We start from the raw sequence: 16,568 nt of genomic DNA, 5'->3' as shown, positions 1-16,568 counted from the left end.
CCGGCCTGTGGGCGGGGGCTCGGGTGTGAACCCCGCTGACAGGAGCCGGCCTGTGGGTGGGCGCGCGCTCTCTCTCTCCCGCCCGGCGGCGGCGGGCGCTGGCCTGGGCAGCAAGGTCCGATCTGATTGGTTGCCTGGCGGGCTGGTGGCGGGAGCGCGCGGCGGCGGTTGGCAGTTGGTGGCGGGAGCGCGCAGGGGCGGTTGGCAGTTGGTGGCGGGAGTGCGCGCCGTGTTGAAGGGGCGGGAGAGGAGAGGAGGGGAGGGGAGTTTGCCGAGTTTGTCCGGATCTCCTGTCAGCAGCAGCGGCAGTGAGAGTGTGGCGGGGACAGCAGCATGTGCAAGCTCTGTGGGAGAGAGACGAGAGGAATCGAGAGCAGCGCAGCTCACACGGCGACACTTCACCTCCGCCACCCCGGCGCCCTGTGCCCGAGCAGCGGCTCCTCGGCACCCACTGCCCGGGCAGCACCCGGCTGGCACCGCCGCCTCCCTCGGGCAGCTTAGCCGCCAACTCTTTCCTGGCCGTGGAAGGAAATAGTGGCAGAATCCTGCGGGAAAAGAAAGAGAGGAGAGCTCCAGACTCCGGGATGGGAAACTTCATCCGGACAAAGTCAGCGGCTAAAGCGCCAAACTCTTGCTAGAATCGCAAAGGTAGGCGGACCGAGCCCTGGCCGCAACTCGGGCTCAGAGTGGGAGAGGGAGGGAGAGCCGCGGTCCGGAGCCGGGCAAACAGCCGGCACTTCAGTGGCATTTTATTTAACGGGTGCAGTTTGATTAAAAACAAGAGCGCAGTGTGTGTGTGGTGTGAGGAGAGCGGGAATCGGCCGCCAGGTGCCGGGGAGTGCGACTCTTCCCGCTGGCCGGGTGAGCCGGGCTGTGGCGCCCACTGGGGGGGATGTGGGAGAGTGCGGGCCGGGCCGGGCCGGGCCAGCCCGGGGCCGAGCTCGATCCGCCGTTCTCCACTCACTGGGGGTACTCGCTGCACAGCGCCTGTCAGGATGCGGGGGCTGTTGCATCCAGTGAATAATTGCAGATGTTTATTAAAACATCGCTGCAAAGCTCTGGCTGTCGACATCTGTCACCTTGGCCATCAGCGCTGGTAGAAACGGTTTACAACCCCCCCCCCTCCGTGTTTGAAAGTAATCTGCCCACCATTTTGCTGTTTAATTCTAAAGAACTGCATCATTAAAAGTTATTATTTTTTTAATTTTTGAAGCTACTCCCTGAGCTGTTTTCCGCGGTTTGTGGATGTGCATGTGTGCGAGTGTAGCAGCCCCGGAGTAAACACTCTGCCAGTTAGTGCGGGGACAGGAAAAACAGCACATTTATATCTCAGCAAGACACAACTATTAAACCCTATCATTACCCAGACAGGTCCGCGGTCGGTGCGATGCAGATTGGTTTCAAGAATGGCCCCACCACCTCTAACATTTCCTGCAGTTCTTAACGCTGATGGTTTGGAATTCATTTACAACAATTCTGAAATATGACCCGAGTTGAAGTGTTGGTGTGTTTCTAGGTTATCTCGGGGACGGGGCTGACAAGGTTAAGTGTCGAAATGTCTTATTGTGTATACTTTCTATTTACTGCCTGTCTTAATCTGAATAAACGTAGCTTGCCGTGGCGGTGTAATTGCGGATGAACAGACACGCATTCATATTTGTATACTTTACACAAGTGATCTAATGCATCAGCAAGCGACGGACACCACAGGGAACCTCATCTTTCGATCTCTCCGTCTTTTCCTTACTTTCTCTGCCGTTTCCCTCCCCTCAGTCTATATAGTTTTTCTTTCTCTGTATCTCTTCCTCTGTTTCTGTATGTCCTGCACTTATTTTCCTCATTTCTCACTTTCTTTCAGTCTATCTTCCTCGCTATCTCCACCTGTGTGTGTATCTCCGCCCCTCTCCCTCTCCCCATCTGTCAAACGAGATCCTTACACTAATCGGCCGACTAGTGCCTGGCTGTTTAGGAATCTGCTCCCCCAGCTCCCTTTCCTTTCCTTTATATTTGGTTTCACCAGATTTGCCTCCTGAAGTTTATCGGTGGCGACATTTTTGCATTTCCAGTGCCAGATCCGTTTATCAGCCACGAATGTGGTGTGCAGTGGGGAACAGAAAGGGGTGAGTCCTTGTGATCTGGTCACAGGATTTCATTTTAAATATAAGCAATCGGCAAAGAAAACACATCGCGCTATAAAAATCAAGGGCATGGAGATCTGTAACCACTAGTAATGATGTTTGACAACTTGGGTTTGGAACAAAATGTAAATCATTTATTTTGCGGCTTCACCGAGCTTTAGTGCTGTTCCAGCAGCTGGGGATGTGAAGCCCTCAGTGCTGTAAGTGCTGAACTTGCCTTTGTATTTTCGCATGCCATGAATATCTATCTGTGTCCAGATGCGTAAAAATGACTGCACTGCTATGCATTCAAAGATGCAAACGGAATTATTTAAGGGTCTGATTTAGTGTCTCCTGGCCGAAATTCATGTGTAGCATTTTATTTTGTTCAGCTTTCTGTGGGAAGACGATGCATTTCTGTAGTATTCAGCAAATAATCTGCATTAGGCAATCTACAAACGTCTTAAAACATGCAGGTAGGAAATGAACCACGGTTTATTCCCTCAAAATTAAGCATAATGATTATTTTGAACAAGTTGGAAAGTTATAGATGTTAATGTGAATGGAGGAATAGAACTGATCCTGGAACAAAACTGTATTGAAGAGAGACCGCTCTGATCCAACACAGGTGTGACATTCTTGCATAATATATACAGTAAGTTAAAGCTGGCACTCATCTCACTCTCTCTCATAATCTCATATAATCTATATATATATAGAATCCTTCAACCCTACTAAATTTCTTGATTATCTTTCAGCTTTCAGTTCTGATGTAGGGTTATGTGCAAAAGGTTAACCTTTTCTCTTTACAGATGCTGATAGACCTGCTGCCTATTTTCAGTGTTTTTGCTTCTCATTTCTAGCATATGACGTTTTTAACCTATTCTCTGCCTGTCCATCTATTTATCCACCTATTTCTTTATCTGACTATTTGTACCTCTATCTCATGTATATTTATCTGTCTAAAATATTACATTTCTATGCCATTTTTATGCAGGTTGATTGGTTGACTAAGCGATGCAGGTAAATTACATTGCAGAAAAATGTCAGGCAGATCAAACAGCAGCAGCGCTGAAGCCCATGAAAACTGAAAAGTTTTGGGGGAAAAGCAGCAAATCACTGAGCTGCTCCACAGTCTTAATTGATGGATGTAAATAAGTAAACAACACTTTAGAAATATTTAAATAGGTTATGACTAATCTTTCTCCTAAAAATTAAAAAAGTGACTCCAGAGTCAATTCAAAATAATTATTAGTCAGTATTGACCTCTCTTTCCTCCTTTAAGACATTGCTTAAAACTTATCTCTTACCTGTCCTAATATCTCTTTATGTGGCTCAGTGTCAAATTTTGTCTGATAATGCTCCTGTGAAGTGCCTTGGAATGTTTTACTGCATTAAAGGCACTATATAAATGCAAGTTGTTGTTGAGTTGCAACACATCAAGAACATTTTTATTATAAGGCTAAGCGACTCTGCATGAAGCACCAACTGAATCTCCAATATTATTTAATGCATTTTTGGAATCCCTTTTGTTTTTCTGTTTTTTAAATTCCTTTTCAGCAAAGAAGAACGTGCAATTTTCACCCCAGGTCTCCTGCCACTTTTGGAGTCCCAGTGCCAGCTCACTCTAAACAATACAAGGGAAAGTAATGCCTGTATAAGGGCTTGCAGTGTACTGTCCTCATAAGGACTTAAAGAAATAAGTGACCCTGTTGCTGAGGGAGACCGAAAGAGAGGTGTTAGGTTATGGGCTGACAGAAGTGGGACAATCCCTGTTACTAGAAAGGTAAATTTATATTTATTTTTAGAAAAATTCCTAGAGCCTCAATGATTGTCAGTCAGCAAGAGGAAAACACCACAGCGCATGCCTGTTAAGGAACTGGAGTTGAGTGGGGTCAGAGACCGGGACTCCATTTGGAAACTACAGGCCATGATTAAGGCTCGGTGAATCTGTCTCAGGCCCAAGAAATCATCCATGATGCAGTGAAAAAGGAACATAAAGAAAAAGAAGCTGTTATGGGAATTGGATGTTTCTTCTCCCACTCTGCTTCCAGCACAACAGTGGTGCCTACATCAACATTACTGTAAGAAACTTTCTGTGGACCTCCTGCTGCAGTTTCTGTGAAAATAAACATCTAAGCCTTCCCTTTCCTCCAGTCTGTGCTACCCTAGAACCTGATGGGGAAAGAGAGATACGTTGTTTTGAATCATGGAAAAAGAGAGATGCTGTTCAGGAGAGAGATAGATTGCGCCCCTGTTGAATGAGGAGAGGTAGAAGAGAGAGAAAGGGAGACAAAATGTGGGGAAGGACAGAAGCAGAAAGACACCCTATTCTAGATGTGGGGGTAATATATTTGTTTTTTTTTCATTCTTAGAGACACTATTTGTTGATCTGCTGTTTAGCAGGAGGAAAGTAAGGACACAGTGTGTAGCTATGTACAGGACCAGGGTGATGAGGCAGGAGACCTAATGTCCCAGTGCCAATCTAGGATGGGGAGAAGAAGATCAAGAGTTAGAGGTTGATACCTTGTTAAAGGAGGAAGAAAAATAGTCATTTTGAGGCAGTGGTAAAGAGAACGATCCTATTTAACAGGGTAAGAGACACCCTGTTAAGGGAGGAGAGAAGAGGGAAAAATTAAGAGAGAAACAAGATGTGAGTCTGAGAAAGATAAGGCATCCTGTGTGGGGGCGGGGGGTGGAAGGTGTGGGGGAGAGAAGGAAAGCAACCCTGTTTTGGGACTAGGGAGAGCCTGTGAGAGTGTGAGATTTATACATATTTTGGGAAAGTAAGACATAGCCTGTGATTGATGGGGCTGGTAATAGGTAAGAGATGAAAAATGAGAGATGCTGTTGCTCAGTATAGAGAGTGATCCTTTTGGGGGAAATCCAAGAGAGACCCCATTGAAGAAGAAAAGAGAGGGGGAGAGTTCGTGTTGCTGGGTGGAGAGAGAAATAAATTGTCGCAGAACAACCATGTCTGCAACCTCCCATTGCCAGGTCCCCTAGCCACTACTCCATCGCAGAATGGGCCTGAACCCAGGTCCCTACTTCTGGACTGAGTCCCCATTCCCTCCTGGCCCAGGCATTTCTGCTATCTTTCCATTTAGTTCTGGTACTCATCGCCAGTATTTAACCTTTTTTAAAAAAGTAATGGGTACATGTTGAGTAGGTAAGTTAGTGAACATGTATGAGAGGCAAACAAAGGCAGTGGGAGACAAACATGAAAGAGGAGACAGAGGGAATGAAAGACGGTAGGACAGAGGCTGAGAAATGAATCTGGAGACAGATATAATGGATGGCAACAAGAGAAAGTTTGGGAGCTGTACAGAGAAAGATGGAGAGAGCAAAAGAGAAACAGTGGAAGACAAAGAAAAACACAGTAGAAATTACAGAATGAAAGAAAAGCAGACACAGAAAGAGATCATTTTCAAATATGGCCATCAAGCGAAGCCATGGGAGATCAAAAAGTGACTTATGGAGAATAATGAGTGGAATGAGTTACTGGCAGCAAGGTACTTGAGGGGTTCAAATGTTTTATTTCTACAGAATAATTGATCATTGGGAGTGAATTATAGACTAATCTGAACAAAAAGTTCACATTTTACAGTAATGACACTCGGGAGTGAATTGCTGGTTGTAGTATAATTGATCTGTTCTGATGTTTTTTGCTGGAAAATGAATACATGAGTGAGTTACAAACAATAATCTAATGTGCAAGTTCAGTTGGTTTATATATAGCATAATAATGGATATTACTTTCAGATATCTGTTACTCTGTATATAACCCATTGGAACCCCTCGGTTAGATTACACCTGTAACTCACTCTTAAATATCCATTATTCTATATATAAACCGACTGAGCCTGTACATTAGATTAATGTCTGTAACTCACTCCTGTGTGTCCATTATTCTGCATAAAAACAATCTAAATACTTCCAGATATTCAATTGATGGCTTTAGATGGTTTGTGTGTAGAGTAGTGGATTCCTGGGAGTGAGTTACAGACATTATTCTAATGGAACAGTTCAGTTGGTTTATATGTAGAATGATAACTATTTAGGAGTCCTTTGCAGGCTGCAATCTGTTTCAGGGTTCAGGTGATTTACATATGGATAATCAATACTAGAGACTAAGTAAGAGAATGTGATTCAAATGAGGGGTTGGGTGGTTTGCAAGCTCAATCATTGGAAACAATTACTTAGAAGTAATTGCTTAAGCCTTAAAGGATAATAAATAGTTGGTAGTGAGATACGAGACAATAATTGACTTGAATGTTCTGATGATGCCAGCCATAAACCATGAAAGCAAATCTCAATGTTATTGGAACCCTAAAAGTCAGTTACGACATAGTTTCTTTGTCTTTAATATGTATCAAGCACCATTTATATTTACAGTGGAGTTGTTTACTTGGTTTTACGCCTGACACTGTTCTTCAGTCACTGGAGAGTGAAGTTATGAATGATGTGGTTGACAGGGTAGTACAAATAACAGTGACATGAGAGGGGAAATTTTCCTTGGTCTGCGTGCAGGACATTGGATCGCCTTGGATTATCGGAAAATTGGGTGGGGTCATTTACAGGCATGCGCGCCAACTTGCCTGATAGTCCTGGCACTCAGGTGATCCAACGGAGCCCCAAGAACATCTCACCTTAGACCTGAAGATATATGAGTAAATTCACTGATCCTGCACTCCCAGTAGGGAGCCACGTTGAAGGGAGCACTAGTTAGAGAATCAGTGCAACAGTTGTTACTCTTTTCATATCTTCACGCTCTTCCCTTGGAGATGAGTATGAAGTATTGAAGGATTCACAGGCTGATTAACAGTTTGACAGCTTGTGATGCTCCTTCCATAGCCGTAACCATCATTATACCAGCTGATAGGGTGGTTAGTCCTGTTTGGCGGGTGAGTTTTATGGATTTCACAACCCATATGATGGAGGGGTGGGTGGGCAGACATGAGCATCTCCCTTGGATGTCAACCTAGAATTCAGAGCCAGAGCTCCAGTCTCCACTCACCAGGACTGACTGGAGCAGGGTCTAAACCCTGCACTTCTAACTCAGAGGAGGGACTGTTGCCACTAAGCCAAAGGTTCACTCAGTGTAACAGTATTGTAGTCCTTTCTCTGACCCGTGATACCTTTTTTAGCTGTAGTAGAACACAGGAAATTATACGAATATATGCATGTTATACGACTGCAAACTAATTGAGTCATCTGGATGATTTCTTTAATCGTGAGCAAAGCTTGAGTAGTTTATACCCAGAACCACAAAATACAACCATTGAAACCACCCTAAACTTTTTATTTTTGTTTGAATTGGTTTTCTTTAATTTCATGAGATTTTGTTTGATTTTGTGGTACATATTTTGAAGACAGTAATGTTTAGAGTGGGCACCAGTGGCAAGTGCCTGCAATGTTATCGGTTCTTGGTGACAGTCAAAGTGAAGAATGTAGGTAATTTTGAAGTTGATTACCATGAAATAAGGTGAATAGTATAAAATGCATAGGTTTGTTGCACTGCTAATTTTTCTTTGCAGTATGCAGTGGGTAAAAGACAAAATTGAGTTGAATGGCTTTGGGTAGTTGATTCAATGCTGGATCATCTCAAATATTAATATTTAACTCGGTTAATACTTAAGTGAATATTTAATATTAATTTCTATTTGTTAAACTTGAATCAGTTATCATTCTATACATTGCATATCATAAATGCTTTGTCCCTGTGAAAATGACCAGGAATATTACAGAGAAAGCGGATTCATTACAACAGTCCAGCATTCAAGCCGCTGTCATCCCGCCGACTTCCGCATTTAACTCTGGCGCATTTCCCAGCACACCACAGACCCCCTCGGCAGGGCGGGCGATCTCATTGAAGTGCTTAAATACTTGTTGAGAGATCATTAAGAGGCTTTTTAACGGCGGCTTTTGGCTTTAACTTCTTGAGCATGGGATTCACGCACCACGGGAACCTCATCTGTGAAAGGGAGGTGGAAGCTCAGTGACCATTGTGCGAGTGCATTAATTGAGAGCTGGGAAAAACACAAATGCTCCCACATTACACCTAATTACTTGGCTGACTCCATTTTATGAAGAGATTTAGCTGTCAGCAGTTTGCAGGTTATTTCTGCAACCTCAGAAGCCATTCTCACCACATTCCAAGTCACTATCACAACATTGAGGGATTGGGCCTCTGATCTCCACTTTACCTGCCATCTATTACATCAGCATGGGTGCCGCTTACACTGTCTCACCTTAGACCTCAGAATCGAACCAAGATGAGCTCCACCACCAACAACAACAGCAGCCACAGCACCAGCAGCAGCAGCAGCAGCAACCTTCTCCTCAATGACCTGATGCTCCTCAGGATAGAGGGGGTCAGCACAGCGCTGCACCACACCGGAGACGATACCCTCAACACCGGGTATACAGGCAGAGAATGAGCTTCCTGGACATGACTGAGCAGGAGTGCTTCAGGAGGCTCAGGCTATCATGCCAGGTCATTGCAGACATTTGTAGCTTGCTGGAATAAGATCTGCTGGCCAGAAGAACTGATGGACACGCCTCAGCAGTGCCTGTCAAAGTCACCATCGTCCTCAACTTCTTCGCCTCAGGCACCTTCCAGGGATCTGCACCAGACATTTTCAGGATCTCTCAGTCGGCTGCGTATAGATGCATTACCCAGGTGACCGATGCCATGTTTTACAATTCAGCCAATTATGTCAACTTTGCCACTGATGAAGCCAATGTTACTGAGCAGGCGCTCGGCTTTGTGACTCTGGCTGGCTTCCCACAGGTGCAGGGCATCATCGACTGCACACATATGGCCATCAAGGCACCCCCCACATCACCCAGGCGTGTTTGTGAACCTCAAGGGCTTCCACTCAATGTGCAGCTCGTCTGCAACCATAAAAAGATCATCATGCATATGTGCACCAGATTCCCTGGCAGCTGTATTGACTCTTGTGCTGCACCAATCCACCCTACCTCAGCTCTTCGCTCCTCCAAACAGACTTAATGGCTGACTACTTGGAGACAAGGGCTATCCACTTGAAGACGTGCCTCATGATACCCTTGAGGTGGCCAAGTACTGAGGCCTAGGAGTGTTCTAATGAGAGGCACATGTCCACCAGATGTGTCATAGAGCAAGCAATAGGCATGCTGAAGATGCGCTTCAGATGCCTTGACATATCTGGAGGAGCCCTTCAGTACATACCAGCCAGGGTCCCCAGAATCATTGTTGTTTGCTGCGCGCTGCGCAACATAGTGATGCAGGAGGAGCAAGGCACAGAGCGTAAAGCCTCTTTGGAGGCAGAGGAGGTGGCACCAGCAGCTGTGCACATTGCTGCCTGGGATGGCCTCATCATGGTCAGATTTGCTTAGCTTGCTCCAATGCACCCATATGGCTCCCACATGCTGTATTATGTTTCCCCCGCTCGTCCAACACAATTTCCCTTTCATAAATCCGTGTTGACTCTGCCCAATCCTATTATTATTTTCTAAGTGCCCTGTTACCACGTCCTTAATAATAGATTCTAGCATTTTCCCTACTAATGATATCCGGCTAACTGGTCTGCAGTTCCCCATTTTCTCTCTCCCTCCTTTCTTAAATAGTGGGGTTACATTTGCTACCTTCCAATCTGCAGGAACCGTTCTAGAATCTATGGACCTTTGGAAGATGACAACCAATGCATCCATTATCTCTATAGCCACCTCTTTCAAAACCCTAGGATGTAGGCCAGCAGATCCAGGGGATTTATCGGCTTTCAGTCCCTTTAATTTCTCCAGTACTTTTTTTTTACTAATACTAATTTATTTCAGTTCCTCGTTCTCGCTAGACCCTTGGTTCTCCACTATTTCCGGGAAGTTATTTGCATCATCTTCCGTGAAGACAGACACAATGGGCTCGATTTTAATAGCCCTTTGGAGGTGGGTCTGTTGCAAAATAAAAAAAATGGCTTCAGACACCCAACCCGCCCCCACCCGATTTTCGTGAGTGTCTGTTTAGCCGCTCCCAAACTGACCCGTCTCAAACTGGTGGAACAAGTAGCTAAGGCAGTTAACAGCCTGTTAACTACCAGCTAATCCTATTTTCATAGTGGTTTCCTATTTTTGTGCTTCTGGCTCCTGGTTCCCAACTTGTCAGAAACAGGCCAGGTTCAAGGAGACGAGTTGCTGGAGGACATGATTTGTATGAATTGGTGGAGCACTTTAAAAGCACCCCTGAAACATGGCTGACATTCAAATGCAACAACTTTGCTGTTGTAGGTATGGGATAACATTTTGCACATCTACTGACCTTCTGACTGTTCAAGCTGACACCCATCTGCAGTGTGGCATGAATGGAATAATTTCAGGCCACTTGGACTGTGTGCTTGCAAGATTGTTGCCTCAAATGAAATCAATAGCAAGGGGATGGGAAACATTTATGCCCTCTCATCCTGGTCCTCATAATCGGAGGAGTAGCAGCCATGTGGCTCAGCACAGATTTTTCTGGGAAGAGGAGTAGGAGGAGGACGAGGGGCGACTGTTGTGACCAATGTAGCATCCCTCCAGTTCACTGCTGCCCATCGACCAGGGTATGCACACTGCCATGCCACATTAGCATTTTTTTTAAATTCGTTTTTATGTGATGTGGGCGTCGCTGGCAAGGCCAGCATTTATTGCCCATCTCTAATTGCCCTTGAGAAGGTGGTGGTGAGTCGCCTTCTTGAACTGCTGCAGAGTCTGTGTGGTGAACACTCCCACAGTGCTATTAGGTAGGGAGTTCCAGGATTTTGACCCAGCGAAGATGAAGGATCAGCGATATACTTCTAAGTCAGGATGATGCGTGACTCGGAGGGGAACTTGGAGGTGGTGATGTTCCCATGCATAAGCTTACTCTTCAACCATAAGTGGCTACCATATGGCTCTTTAATTGCAGACGACACTTGTCCAACGTCATACTTCATCTCTGCTATACCCTGTTATTTCCTATTACTTTTACCATCAGTATTATAAAAGCAAGTTGCCCTGAGCCCTCAATGCGCTTTTGCCATTTCTCATAACACGGAGGCCACACCATAAGCTGTTTGACATAATTTATCTTTAACGCATGACAAAAGGATAATAAGAGTCAGAAAAAAAGAAACATCACCCAAGTGAATCCCCTTGTGACACCCAAGTGAATCCTCTTGTGGGTGCTTCTACACGGTGCTTCCCCTGTGGCTTCAGCAGATGTAGAGGCACCTTGCTGACAAGGATGCTGCACCTGCTTAGATGCCTTTGGCGGGCGTCCTCTAGGTTTGGGAGCCTGGCCGGGCTCTTCAACAGTCTGCTATTCCTGCGGCTGTACAGTGGCTGAAACGGCCATCTCAGTTGTCTCTCCAGAGAGGGCCATCTCAGTTGGATGAGGAATCTGGGTCTCTGACCGAGGGCTCCGCAGTGGCATGGTCGTGTGAGCGCTTTGAGAGAAGCCCACACTTCCTTCTGTCCTACCAACAACATCCCTCTCATGAGTCAACCGCACCTCAGTGCTGGCAAGTGGCTGGAGAGCACCTTGCTGCACTTCAGGGGGACCATGAGGATCCATATCTACACTGGCAGTTCTCCTCAAAAGGACGTCCATGAAGCTCTAGTCTCCCCGCTCAATAGCTGCCCATCGCTCCTCCAGAGATGTCATTCTATTCTGAACAGTCACCATGTTTCCTGACTCTGGCGACTTATTTCTTCCATGACCGTAGCCAGCTTTTTCATGGAGGTTGCCATCCTATCCATGGTGATGCGTTCATGTGCCATTGCCTCCACCATGGCAGTGCTGATGTTAGAGATGGACTCCTCCATTCTCTCCACACTCACACTAACCCTGGAGGCAAACCCTTCCCGAGACACCTGCACTTGTTCCTGTATTTCACGAACTGTTCTTTTTCTGGATAGCCCCAGAAGCACAGTGTCTGCATGCAGCTCAGCAGAGCTAGGAGAGTCCTGCGATCTCTGCAGTGGATTCCCCACTGCTGTCGCTGTCTCCACCATCTGCTAACACTCACTTGTGCGCTGTGATAGACCAGGTGGCAACACTACTCTTACTCGTGATGGCCCACTGAGGTGGGTGTTGCTGCGCTGGTGCTGGGTGCGATGCATCCTGGTGACGCTGCTCCCTCAGAGGCTTCAGGTTCCTCTGAGGAGCTGTCCGGGTCTTTGTCCTGGATGGTGGGGAGGGGGGCGCTCGATGGTGCTGTGTGAGAGTAAAGGCATGATTTAGACATCTGATATTGATGTAGCAGACACATTTGAGCAGATGATACAATGTGATTCTCTATGAACATCATATGCCATTGCTTTCTGAGAGGGATGAAACTCTATTATATAGTCACCAGCTTCCTCTAGTATGCCCATCTCTCCATCGCCCACTTCCAGGTCCTCGCCACCTCCAACAATCTCGTTAGCAGCCTCCTCAGCACTGGTCAATGTTGCTAGGGTAGGTGTTCCTCCTCCAGTCATTACTCTTTCCCTCTTATTGTGGGCTATCTTTTCCTGCAAGGAGGGACACAAGTGGTGTTTCAGCCACAGTGATGGAGTGAGTGTGATTAATCCCTACCATTGAAGCTTTGAGGGAGACAAAGATGGGGTAAGGTGCCAAGAGGAAAGTAGCTCCTTGTGCGTTTAAGTTGTTGTCACTGCATGACAGTGAGAACGAGTCTAAGGGGTGCATAGGCACAATGATGAAGTGATTTAGTGCAGAGACAGATGGATAGGAAGGGAAGTAAGAGTAAGTTGGGATGTGAAGAAGGAGGTTTACAACACAGTGCTGGTGATGAGAAGTGAAGGGAAGCAGAGTGAAGGCAAGTGACATGGGATACTCAATTTTGATGTTCGCACAAGATCATTAAACCTTTTTCGGCACTGGATCCATGACCGTGCATAAATGGACCTTGCGCTCACCTCCTGAGTAATGTGCAGCCAGGCTGCCTTGGTCTGCTGAGGAGGCTTCCTCCGGTCAACGGGAGGGAAGAGACTCTCCCTGCGCCCTCTGACAGCATCCACAAGAACTTGGAGTGACTCATCATTAAAACGAGGAGCTGCCTTGCCTCTGGAAGAAGTCATAGCGTTTAAATCAAGTCCAGGAAACCACAATAAAAAGGCTTAGGCTGGATGGCAGCTTTAAAAGCAGTTGCTATTATGACGACATCAGAGGCGGCCAGCCGAGCCGATCCCACTCATTGGACCGGCCAGCGCGCCTCCTTGAAATTAACAAGCTCATTGAATCAAAATCGGACATCTGCAGCTGATCCTGTCAGAAGTGACTCCCGAACCTGCCCACCATGCAACCCGACTCCAACCCGCCTCAGGCCCGATGTCTGAGATGGAGCATGAAAACATCCTCCACTTTTTGCATTAATTGTTGGCGGATCAGGTATACCACAGGTCAGATACAATTTAATGCTCCTTTATACTCTTCCTACAGCATCTCTTAATCTCCGAAGACCACTTCTGCAGTGCCAATTAGTGCTGAATGATATGAATCCCTCCATGAGAGGAGTACCCTTACTGCAGGGTTGGCCATGGCTCAGCACTTTTGTCTCTGAGTCAGAGTCAAGTCCCACTCAGGGACTTGAGCACAAAATCTAGGCTAATACTCCAGTGTAATACTAAGAGGTAATGAGGGAGTGCTGCACGATTCGAAGAGCTGTCTTTCGGATGAGACATTAAATTGAGGCCCCATCTGCCCTCAGGCAGACGTAAAAGATCCCATGGCATTATTTCAAAGAAGAGCAAGGGAGTTCTCTCTGGTGTCCTGGCCAATATCCCTCAATCAACAACTAAAAAATAGATTATCTGGTCATTATCACATTATTGTTTGTAGGTAAATTGGCTGCCGCATTTCCTACATTACAATAGTGACTACACTTCAGTAGTACCTCATTGGCTGAAGTGCTTTGTGAAGTCTTAAGGTTGTGAAAGGCACGATAAAATGCAAGTCTTTCCTTTTTTCTTGAATTTTATGAAGGTTTGCACTATAGACCTGCTTGCACTGACAAGGAACTGAGTTGAGACCACCCCAAACTTTAACTTAAGAACTTTGCAGCCATCAGATAGAAGAGACTTTCATCATTTTGCTTTGGACTAGAATAAAATGCATTGGAAGGAGGGGTTGCATGGGCTCATCTCCAATACCCTTAAATAAATGCATTTTGAAATTTCTAAGAAAAACTCCATGTGCCTCAGTGTTAACATAACCTTAATAGCTATATTACCACATATATGAAATGCTGCATTTCACCAGTAATACTAAGTGCAGTAACACACCAAGATCACCAGTGAGACTGGTTTAAATAGGTTTGTTGCCTGTAGGTTTTAGGATAAAGTAGTATATGCCATAAAATATTGAAAAGCTGCACAATAAATAGTTCACTTTAGCCCATCTGAGTCATCAATTTCACAGATAAAGCTTATTCATTGATTTCCTAAGCAGCAAATCATCCTTGCTCTGTATTGTCTAAATAAATCTTTGAAGGGCATAGTAACACAACTTAAATTTCAAATGTACAGCGATGCAGTCTTTCTATCCCAGATTACCTTTGTTATGCTCTCAATTATAGTCTCAAATAGTGTCAATAGCTATCAACCCACCGCAAAGTGCCTTTCCCCCAGGCGCGTGTGTGATTTCTGATCCGACCTGACCTGCAGAGGCGGGCGACCCAAATAAACCAATTATTGGGTTGTTGACAGACCCTTAATACTGCTTTTAACCTTACCTTTTCATTTTAACTGCTCGCCCACGGAGTCCACGCTGCTTGGGGACCACGTCTGTGAACCTGAGGCAGGAGTTGAATTGCCATTGTTCCAGCTGATTACTTGACAGCTTCAAATGTACAGTAAAAACTCCCACCTGACAGATCATCACTTTCCTCAGCCATAAACTGTTTCTCAGTCCATTTCTAGAACAGATTCTGCAGGCTTTTCACATTCTACTCTCCATCCACTCTTACCTCGTTGGAAGAACTCTTTCACCATTGACAGAATGCTTTTGTTATCTCTACTTCACCTACCATCTATTCCATCAACATGGGTGCCCTTTATACTGTCTCACCTTGGTCCTCAGACTCTGACCACGATCAGCCTCAACACCAGCAGCACCAGCAGCACCAACAACAGCTTCAACTTTCTCCACAATCACCTGATGCTGCACAGGACAGAGGGCATCAGCACCCGAGCATATTGCTGCCGGGGAGGCCAGGGATGGCTTCACCATGGCCAGATTTACTTCACTTGACGCTGTACACCCTGGCTGCCACATGATGGCACCACCCCACATCAACACCATATAAAGCATCCCTACAATGCCCAAGCCATTCCTTTCACACTCACCACCATTGCAGGGGGCTCCGTTATGTCTCACCTTTCACTGCAACTCACTAAGCCACTTCGAAAGGTGCACACAAATCTGTCCAAGAACTGAAAGTGTTGAAAATAAAGGTTTCAATGTTTGACAGCACATTAACATAAACTTTACATGAACATTGGATAAAAGACTCCAGTGGCTACCCTTGTGTGTTGTTAGTTGGTATGATTGGACTAGGATGAGGGTGAGTGTGAGGGGTGGCTAGTGAGATGTAGATGTGATAATGTAGATAGATAGAGAGGGATGGGTGGAGGTGCAAGGTAAGTTGGTGTGAGTAAGGGTGTGCAGGAGTAGGGTAGGAAAGGCAGAGTGATGGGGATGTGATGAGTGGCACAGCAGGATAAGGTTGAGTGTGGCTTTGTACTAATGTTTCGTGATCTAATGAGATCATTGAAAGGTTTGCACCACTGCACCCAGGTCCTCCTGACGACATCCCTGCTTGTGACGTCCTCTGCAATCTGTAACCAGGCTGTCTTGGTCTCCTGAAGTGGTCCCTTCCGCCCATGGGAAGGGAAGAGGACCTCCCTGTGTGCTGTGACTCCCTCCATAAGCATATGGACAGAGTCATGGGAGAACCTAGGTTCAGCCATGCACCTTTGCGCAGTGTTTGCAGCACTTCAATGCTGTAGAACACAGACAATGCAAATATCAAAACAAAGTTGGCCATGGTCCCTTTAAGGAAACTGGCTGGTGACGCATCATCAAATGATGTCACCAGACCCGCATCCTTTAATTGGACCAGGAAATGCGCTGGGCGGGCTTAACAAGCCCCATCAATGTAAGTTCCTTTTAGGCAGCGGGATGTAGCCAGCAGGTAAGGTAAGGATAATCCCGGCCTATGGCTTTAGTGGGCCAGAACTTCGGGTCCCCACGGGTGAGTACACGCTGGGTACTCACACGTAGGCCCAACTAAATTGCCAGTTTCGTGCATGCACTGCGCATGCGCGGGAAACCGGAATTTCCGTTCCCTTAAAGGAAGGGGTTCACAGGTCGAACGCGTGCGCCGGAGAGGCAGCGCATACGCCTGGAGCCTCCGGTTTTTTTCCAGGTTTCTCTGGGAGGGTAAGTGGTGA

General features: G+C 46.1%; 1 protein-coding gene across 9 annotated transcripts in view; it reads left to right on the top strand.

The window, feature by feature from the left end:
- Window positions 1-267: 267 nt before the first annotated feature.
- Window positions 268-16,568, top strand: part of LOC147103064 (adhesion G protein-coupled receptor B2-like) — a 1,231,153-nt gene continuing 1,214,852 nt past the window's right edge. For 5 of the 9 annotated variants that reach the window (XR_015072890.1, XM_085962346.1, XM_085962350.1 and 2 more), the window contains exon 1: window positions 270-648. The gene's annotated coding sequence lies outside the window, so the exon portion shown is untranslated. Of the gene's footprint in view, window positions 649-16,568 lie in introns of all 9 variants that reach the window. The other 4 variants (XM_085962351.1, XM_085962348.1, XM_085962349.1 and 1 more) reach the window with 2 other exon arrangements.

Source organism: Somniosus microcephalus, chromosome 20 (assembly GCF_052327205.1).
Source record: "Somniosus microcephalus isolate GS21.2 chromosome 20, FLI_Smic_1.0, whole genome shotgun sequence".
In the NCBI taxonomy this organism is placed as follows: domain Eukaryota; kingdom Metazoa; phylum Chordata; class Chondrichthyes; order Squaliformes; family Somniosidae; genus Somniosus; species Somniosus microcephalus.
Note: the sequence above shows the minus strand (reverse complement) of the source record. Positions and strands in the feature narration are given on the sequence as shown.